Source organism: Monomorium pharaonis, chromosome 5 (genome assembly GCF_013373865.1).
Source record: "Monomorium pharaonis isolate MP-MQ-018 chromosome 5, ASM1337386v2, whole genome shotgun sequence".
Taxonomy (NCBI): Eukaryota; Metazoa; Arthropoda; class Insecta; order Hymenoptera; family Formicidae; genus Monomorium; species Monomorium pharaonis.
Window position 1 is genome coordinate 17,118,334 of NC_050471.1, and position 9,100 is coordinate 17,127,433.

Consider the following 9,100-nt stretch of genomic DNA (forward strand, 5'->3'; position numbering starts at 1 on the left):
ATTTATTACTTACAAAAATCTAATTAATTAACGTATAAAAATGATAAATAATTAAAATTTTCCCACGTAAAATGCTTTGTAAAAAATTGGATGACAGTATTTTGTCTGTAAAAAGTGTAACTTAAAATAAAAGATGAAACATTTCTGGACGAAATAATAAAATATTCTGTTCTGTATTAAATGACTACCATAACAAAATGTATTGAAAAAGTATTACATTATTTTTATTATACGTAATGTGTAATGTAAAATTTTATTTCTTTATATTTCCACTAAATTATTTACACATATTAACGTTTCATATTTGTGTCGCTAATATCAATAATTGTAGTTCCCGCAACAATTTGTATTTTCAAAAATATTTGTAAGATATTTTACACACACACACACACACACACACACACAAGGGGGGGTGGAAGGGAGGCCTTCGGCCCCCTCCTGCATCCATTCCGTTCAAGTCGCTAACCCATGTACACATTGCAAACGCAGCCATAATGAATTAGTGCACATCTTTCAGTGTGCAAATGATCAGTGCGCATCTTTCCGTATATAAATGATCAGTGCGCATCTTTCCGTGTGCAAATTATCAGTGTGCATCTTTCCACGTGCAAATGATTGGTGCGCATTTCTTGGTGTGCAAATGAATGATGTGCAACTTTTACGTGTCCAAGTGAACGGTGAGCATTTTTTGTGTGCAAATATCCGGTGGTCAAATTTTACGTGTGCATATAACTGGTGTACATTTTTTAATAAGATTTCTTTTGTGTCCAAATGCACAGTATGCAAATGCACCGTATGCAAATGCACCGTGTTCATTTGAACCGTGTGCAAGTGCACCGCAAAATTTGTCTTCCTGGGCCAGATTCAGGCCGGTACCCTCCAACTCAGAGAAATCCCTGATCCTATTCAAGTCAGCAGAAAGAGCATCGATACGGACGCCATAACCCTGAAGAAACACTTCTGACTTTTAAATTAAAATCCGACGGCTTAAGTGCGTTTTCTGGAGCGCCACCCTGGTATCGCGCGACGTAGTTAGCTTGACGTTCTCCCGAGGCATGATTAATAGGCTAGTAGTTGGGAACCTCCAGCACGTAGCCTCGAGCCATGCGCACCTTTGGGACGCCCGCCATACGTCCATACGTCATCCAGGCGTGTATCCGGTGCTCTCGTATACCGCCGTGTTAGCTGCGAACACGAGTTGCGGCAAGCGTTGGTCCCATCGGCGATGATTGGCTCCCGTGAACTGTGCGACCATTGTTTTAAGGATCCTATTGGCACGTTCTACGGGGTTGCACTGAGGTGAGTACGGTGGTCACGGCGTCTTGCGGTGCTCGATTCCCGCGTTGCTTAATAATTCTCGGAATTTGCGGCTCTCGAATTGCCGCCCGTTATCCGTGATGATGCGCTTGGGCCAGCCATATTGCGTCAGAATTTTTTGCGTCCTCGACGATCCGTGTAACGGCTGAAGCGGTGGCTTGTCGGAGCGGTTCGGCGATTAGCCATTTTATAAAGATGTCTTGCGCCACTAATATCCACGTATGCCCATTGGAGGACCTCGGTAGCGGGCCAATCAGGTCGATCGCGAAGACGGTGCCAGGTGTTTCTATTCAAGCGTGATGCATCAGCCCCGCGATTTGTTGCTGCTGCGGCTTGTACATTTGGCAGTTCTGGCATCGGCGGACGTAATTGGCGGCTTGCCTAAACATGCCTGGCCAGTAGTAGCGTTGTGCAAGTCGGTCGAGTGTCTTTGAAATGCCCAGATGTCCGGCGGTGGCGGCATCGTGGCATTCGGCGAGCACCTGGTCCCGGAGCGACTGTGGGACGCAGAACTTTTAGGCGGAGTCGTCCGTGTCCTCCTCGGTGGAATGTCTCTCATGAAAATGTCGGTATAGGTTGTCTCCTTCCATTCGGTAATCCGAGTGTTTCTGCGGCTCGTCCCGTACCCTTTGTACCATGCGTTTGTACCATGCGCAGGTGTCCGCTGGTGTGAGGGCTGCGAATTCTTGTCCCGGGGTTTTCCCTCTCCTCCCCCTCGGCAAGAGGCTGACGTAACAGTGAAACCGTCCAGAGGGGACGCCCAGACCGAGTTGCAGCCAACGACGTCAACGGGTGCAGCAGATCCAGAGGGTGCAGTAACATCTACTCCGACAACATCAAGGAAGGAGAAAAGCACTATCAGGATTACGAGCGTAAGCGCATGAGAAACGAAAAATCTTACGCGGAATAAAACAGTTTAATCTTATTCGTAAAGACGATAGTTTCACAATTTATTTTATTTTATTCCATTAAATTTTGCATGTTTGTGTTTATTATATTTATTCGCGAGGTAAGGTTGTGACCGGAGATTCGAATAGCGTAAACTCTAGACCTTGGCATACTTGGACCCACGTACCTTATTTCGTCCTTTATTTTCCACTCGCCAACTCCTTTGACCCACCAAGAAACAAGGATATCGTTCCGGGTGCCCGTGCGTTGCTGGAACACCCGCTGCTGCGCTGATGATCGCTGCCGTCGGAGAACTCGATGCACGCTTTAAGGTTATGTCGCACTGTGTCTCGAGCGGGTCTCTACCCGTAATAACTAATCACTAATTCTTTTATTTTGTTTCAGGTGCTGCCGCTGCTGAACTCAACGAAGTTAGCCCCCCCACTTTGACTTTTCTTAATTTTCTTTTTACCAATCGTTTGGTGGTCGTTTGGTAGTGTTTGGTACCGTATTCCAAACGTTTGGTGGTTCCTCGTTTTTGCAGGAAATCAAAAACAAATTTTAATTCTTCTGTTAGCCCCCCCACTTTGACTTTTCTTAATTTTTTTTTTTTTCAATCGATTGGTCGTCGCTTGGTGATGTTTGGTACCGTATTCAAAACGTTTGGTGGTTCCTCGTTTTTTCATAAAATCAAAAATACATTTTACGCGACTGACCAATCAGAAAGCTCGTTTAAAGGCAAACATTGGGTCTGTTCACATTGCTTTCAACGCCCGGATACATATTTATCTCGTTGTACATGGCAACCTATGTATATTGCAAGCAAAGTAAAGTCCACATGGGTTAGCGACTTGGACGGGGAGGGTGCGGGAGGGGGGCCGAAGGCCCCCCTTGCACCCCCCCCGTGTGTGTGTGTGTGTGTGTGTGTATGTGTGCAAAGCATTCTCTGCACCACATAGGTTTGCGACTTTCCATGCAAAAGATTAACAAGATCTTTATACTTTCACGCATTTTCGTATGCATTTGTATCATAATATATTATATAGTTACTAGAAACCATATGTAAAAACTGCTTGAATTTGAGCATTTAATATACCATTAAAATACAAAGGAATCATTACAGATACACATACATTTTAAATTCGCGCCTTTATTTCATGCACACATGACCACCGAGAATGCGTATATGGCCGCAAAGCATGTACGTATAACCGTAGAGCATGCGCACATGGCCGCGGAGAGTGTTCGTGTCGCTACATTTCGTCGATGTGACATGTTACATGTACCAAACGATCACCAAAAATCGCCTTATTACGATGTGCAACTAAGGTGTAGTTACATTGTAAGAAAATAGACCAATCCCAATCAAGTATTGTGTTGTCCGGAATTTTATGTGTAATGGCCTTTAGGACAACGCGCTCGAATCAGGTGTTGATGTTATTTAACGCAATGTTGAGATAGTAATTAATGTTATAATAGTAATTAATAGGTTTGTTCGCGTTGCTTGAAATCCTCAAAAATGTTTGTACACTTGAAACGAGATAAATATATATCCGGGCGTTGGAAGCAATGTGAACAGACCCAATGTTTGCCTTTAAACGAGCTTCCTGATTGGTCAGTCGCGTAAAATGTATTTTTGATTTTCTGAAAAAACGAGGAACCACCAAACGTTTTGAATACGGTACCAAACATCACCAAGCGACGACCAATCGATTGAAAAAAAAAAGTAAGAAAAGTCAAAGTGGGGGGGCTAACAGAAGAATTAAAATTTGTTTTTGATTTCCTGCAAAAACGAGGAACCACCAAACGTTTGGAATACGGTACCAAACACTACCAAACGATCACCAAACGATTGGTAAAAAAAAAAATTAAAAAAAGTCAAAGTGGGGGGGCTAACAGAAGAACCAAAATTTGTTTTTGATTTCCTGAAAAAACGAGGAACCACCAAACGTTTGGAATACGGTACCAAACACTACCAAACGACCACCAAACGATTGGTAAAAAGAAAATTAAGAAAAGTCAAAGTGGGGGGCTAACTTCGTTGAGCTCCGCTGCTGTCCCTCCAAGTCGTCGTCAGCAGTGATGCCAATTTAGCAATTTTTCCGCTAGATCTAGCGTTTTTCAAAGCTCATCTAGCTGGTAAATTTTAAAAATGCGGATAGCGGTAATTCTGACTTTATGAAATATTTTTCTAGCTTTTTTCTAGCGGTTTTTAGGTTAAGTTTTGTAGTATTTAAAAATTTGAATGTTTTTCATTCATGCGTTATAAAATGTCATTAATGAGGCCGAAGTCACCATCTTTAGGGTATCATTGCATTTGTCCCAAGATCGTGCTTAAGATGGGTCTTGAATAAGATTCGACTATGAATACCGGCCTTAATCGAGCTAGTGAAAACGCGACATTAAGGTTAGTAAATCGCTGCGAAGCGATTTCCGCCGGCGCTAATCTCACCGGAGATGACGTTATCTAGAATATCTGATTGGGCCGTGCTTTTGCCGCGTGCTTCAACTTTCGACACTCTATCAAGCTGGATACCACACGTCGTGTATGTACGTGTCGGAAAGTCTGCGTGTCGTATAATTAGGTTTGTTTTTTATTCCTGCACTGCTGCACCGGTGCAATAAGTTAGAATAAGACAATTATATTTTTTCTCATTCTGACTTATTGCACTAATGCAGCAGTGCAGGAATAAAAAACAAACCTATTGCTTTTGTCGTATAGCTTGCTCGTGTCGTGTGAATTGCTCGTGTCGATCGTCGTGTCTTTTGTCATATTGAACTGTCGAACCGCATTACTTAATTAATTGATTGTGATATCAAATGTGTTACATTGTTAAGCTACAAGACTGATCAGTGTTTTTGTGCTATTCTTTAACGACCATCCTGTTGACGAAGGTGTCATATCAAATGACCTTTTGCAAGTTAATTGATTGTTACACATTACGATAATTGGCCATATTCCTACATAATGGGAAAACCTATATATCAACAAAAATTTCGATCAGAATGGAAATCAAATTCCAATTTAAAAGATTGAATTCGTGAAGATATGACCGATAAAACCAAAGCTTATTGCAAATATTGCAAGTGCAATATACAGTGCAAGTTAAGCGATTTGATATCGCATGCTAATACAAAAAAACATAGAGCAGCAACCAGATCGCATGTAATGGAAACCAAAATTTCATTTAAATCTACAGCCACCAAGACACAAGAACAGGAAGCTGCTTTAGCCTTATATATTAGTCAACATAGTGCAATAGCACCTATTGATCATTTAAGTTCTTTGTGTAAAAATAAATTTGACGATAATCAGATAAAATTACACAGAACTAAATGTACTAACATAATAAAAAATTGTTGTAAGCCGATTACAACTATATCTATTAAAATTGCGACACGCATCTTTCGAAAGACGTTGCAAGAAGCACCTCTTTCGAAAGACGCACAAGAATCCGCCGCGCTCACGGAAGCCTCAATTAACTTCCGTGAGATTACAACAGCGCACTCGGAAGCAGTTCGTATCGCCCTAGAAATAGGCCCTACGCTGCAAAATCAAACCGCAAGGCTACCGCGTTCCGATGTCGAAACGCTTAGCCTCGCGGAAGCTATCGACGCCCGGTCACTGGCCCCCGAAATTGTGCCACATAACATAATATATAAACGCAACCACGCCGTGACCGAGCGGAGAGAAAACATAACAACGTCCGAGCCGCGTCGCGTACTATACACCTTATCGCGAGTGATACCTAACACCATCACAGCTGATTGTAAGCGCAAGAAACAGAAATAAAGACAACGAACAAGCACGTAAGAAGCGTCTTCTTTTTCTTATACACCGAGCCGAACCATCACCCTTTGGGTCCCAACCCTTCAGGCAGAACGATCCCAACTACCGACGGGAAAGAATTCCCAAAACGAGCAAACGCTCACAACAAAATTGGTGGCAGCGGTGGGATTCAAGAAGCCATCAAGGGCAAAAAACATAGAAAAAACGGATAGAAAAAGCTGAAACTAACAAAGGACCAGCAAATCCAAAAACTCGAAGGAAGCACAATCCTGCGAGAAGAAGACCAGCCGACAGTAAGACGAGCTGAGACAGCACCATCGTGTTATTCAGTGCGCGAGTGCAAAGATCTGTGCCAACGCGTCACTACACGGTGCTAAGTGTCCTTGAAGAACGAGCTTCCCTGCCGGGGAACGGAACGGCCGACTAGCCAACGAGAGGTGGACCACAACAAGGGGCGACGACTAGACAACTGTAGACTACGAGGAAAAGCAACACATCCTACTACAACGCCGTACGCGCCAGTCCATCCAGCGAGCTGACCTACGACAACCGCCATGCGCGCCGTTCTACTAATGTAAGTCAGAATTGTAACAAATATTTGCGCACCCACTGTAATGTCCCGTGCGAAGGGCAACGCGATCGAGAAATAATAATTCAGCAGAAAATTGACACCGCGCGAAAAAACGAGGCAACGCGAAGTTTAACCGCAAAAGAAAACGCCTGTCAAAAAAAAAAGATTTTATTTTATATACGCGCCAATCAATAATACAGTATCAGCAAATAAAACTTTGATTCGAGTACAACGCTCTAGCACGTACACACGCGACCGCGATAAGACGCTTAGCCGTGCGTAATCCGACTCCACCGATAATACTCGGGAGACGACCGCGAGACATACAGCATGCGAGCTGCACACTGTCTCGAATAATTCAACCAAATAATTAATGTCCCAAAACGGAGACAGCCCGCGAAACGAAGGCCAGCAGCCCTCGGGAGAAATAATAGAATCTCCAGAACACGAGGCAGTAGGCATAGCGGAAACCGCGTTACGCGATATACGAGACGCGACGCAACACGCGCTACGTGTTATAGGCGACCGCGGAACACACGTCGTCACCGAACGGGGAACCACAGCGGACGCACGCGAGTTTAGTTTGATAAGCGCCGAACCTAATACGACGCGTGACTTAAACGGACGAAATCGGACCGACAATCGACTGACATCCAGTCCCACGACAATGGCTCACTTTCCCGCCGAAGCGTCCGGAAATATACCACGAAATGAAGTCGAAGCAGAAATATTACGACTTCATAATTCTCTGCATGAGGAAAATGACCATGCAGAAGAACGACCGGCACAGAGGATAAATCCGAACCTCCCGCCACGAGAAACAATGTTATTGCATGATGTTATGCATGAACTACGCGACCTGAAATTCCAATTAGGTCTAAGTAAAAGAGATCCGGGTTATCAGAGAAGGACGGAAGCACCCCTAAGACCCCAAAATTTTCACGATCACGCCTTAGATTTGTCGTACGGACGATCGAATAACGACATTAGAAATCAGCGCGGATCGACAGTAAATTTTTTGAGTATGAAAGAAGCGCGAAATATGATACCGGACATCGACGGCACACAGCGAAACCGCGTCCGCGAATTTATTAGCGCCGGTACATACGCGATGAAAAACATACACCCAGCCGACGAACATACCCTGCTAGAAGCCATCCTATGCACGAAATTTAAAGGTAAGGCAATGATGGACTTCTACACGCGCGATGTATACAGCTTCGAACAATTGAAAAGAGAGCTCGAAAATGAGTACCTTTCCAAACGGAGCACCGCACATCTGCAACAAGAGTTTAACTCGCTCAAGCAGAAACCCGCGGAAAGCGCGCAGGAATTCGGACGGCGAGTGGACCTGCTCGCCATGGAACTATATGAGTCCATGGAGGAGGGCAAGAACCACACTATCGAACAACAGCAAGCCATCCTGGATAATATTAAGGAACAGGCCCTGTATAACTACCAGATCGGTTTGCATGAAGACATCAAACTCCTGGTACGCGCCCAGCGATACAGAACGCTGCAGGACGCGATATCCGGCGCCAGTGCCGAAGAAAAAGTAAGGGAACCTAACCGAAATCGGAAGGAAGACCCTCGCACCGTCCCCAAGTACGCACGAAATATTCTGCGATGCGGAAAGTGCGGCAAGAATGGGCATGACGGGCGAGAATGCCGCAGCAGCCGATACGCTAACCGGTTCGAGTTACCGCGACCGGAGGGACGGCCTCGCGTAAACACAGTGGAACTATACTGTGACCATTGCAAAAGGGCAGGCCCGAAAAGAGTGTTGGTCCCTTCACGGTCGACCCAAGAAAAAAGACAATGACCGCCGGAGCGAAAAGCCTAAAATTATGAAAAGGATCGAAAACGGCAAGCGAGCGAGCAAGGAAATAAAAATGATTAAGCATGCCGAGACAGCGAGCAGCGACGAGAGCTCGAGCGATGACGCAAGCTCCTCGCGCACAGCTGATGCGTATCGTGTGACACACGTGAAGCATGCACGGGGCAGCGACACTGGCCTCGACATGATTACACTGCCCGTACGCGAAGCAGAGCGGGGCAAAATTGAGTTCCTGTTTGACACCGGCTCAACCGTGTCATTAATAAAATTAAAAACACTAAAGGGACAAACCAAAATCCGTGATGAACACATCAAATTGACCGGAATAACCGGGCATTCTATTATGACACTAGGAAGAACGTCCGTGAACGTAGTAATGCACGACAAAAAAATCAAGCATCCGATGTACGTCATACGAGACGATGCCCCAATAGAATATGAGGGCATACTAGGAGCTGATTTTACAAGAAAAAATAATGTCACATGCAACTACGGGACTAAAACAGTAAGATTAGGCGACACCAAATTCAAACTGTACCCGTACCGCCGAGTCACTCTGCAGCCACGGAGCGAGACGATAGTGCAAGTCACAGCGAGTGTAAACACCCTAGGAGTCATCAACTCCGAGGAGATGGCACCGGGAGTATTCTTAGGAAGCTGCCTAGTAGAACCCGAAAATCACACGTGCCCAATAAGT

General features: G+C 44.7%; 1 long non-coding RNA gene across 1 annotated transcript; it reads left to right on the forward strand.

The window, feature by feature from the left end:
* Positions 1 to 2,871: 2,871 nt before the first annotated feature.
* Positions 2,872 to 4,073, forward strand: LOC118645701. Its single transcript, XR_004963384.1, has 2 exons — positions 2,872 to 3,047; positions 3,165 to 4,073. It is a non-coding gene; the product is annotated as an uncharacterized LOC118645701 (long non-coding RNA).
* Positions 4,074 to 9,100: the final 5,027 nt, after the last annotated feature.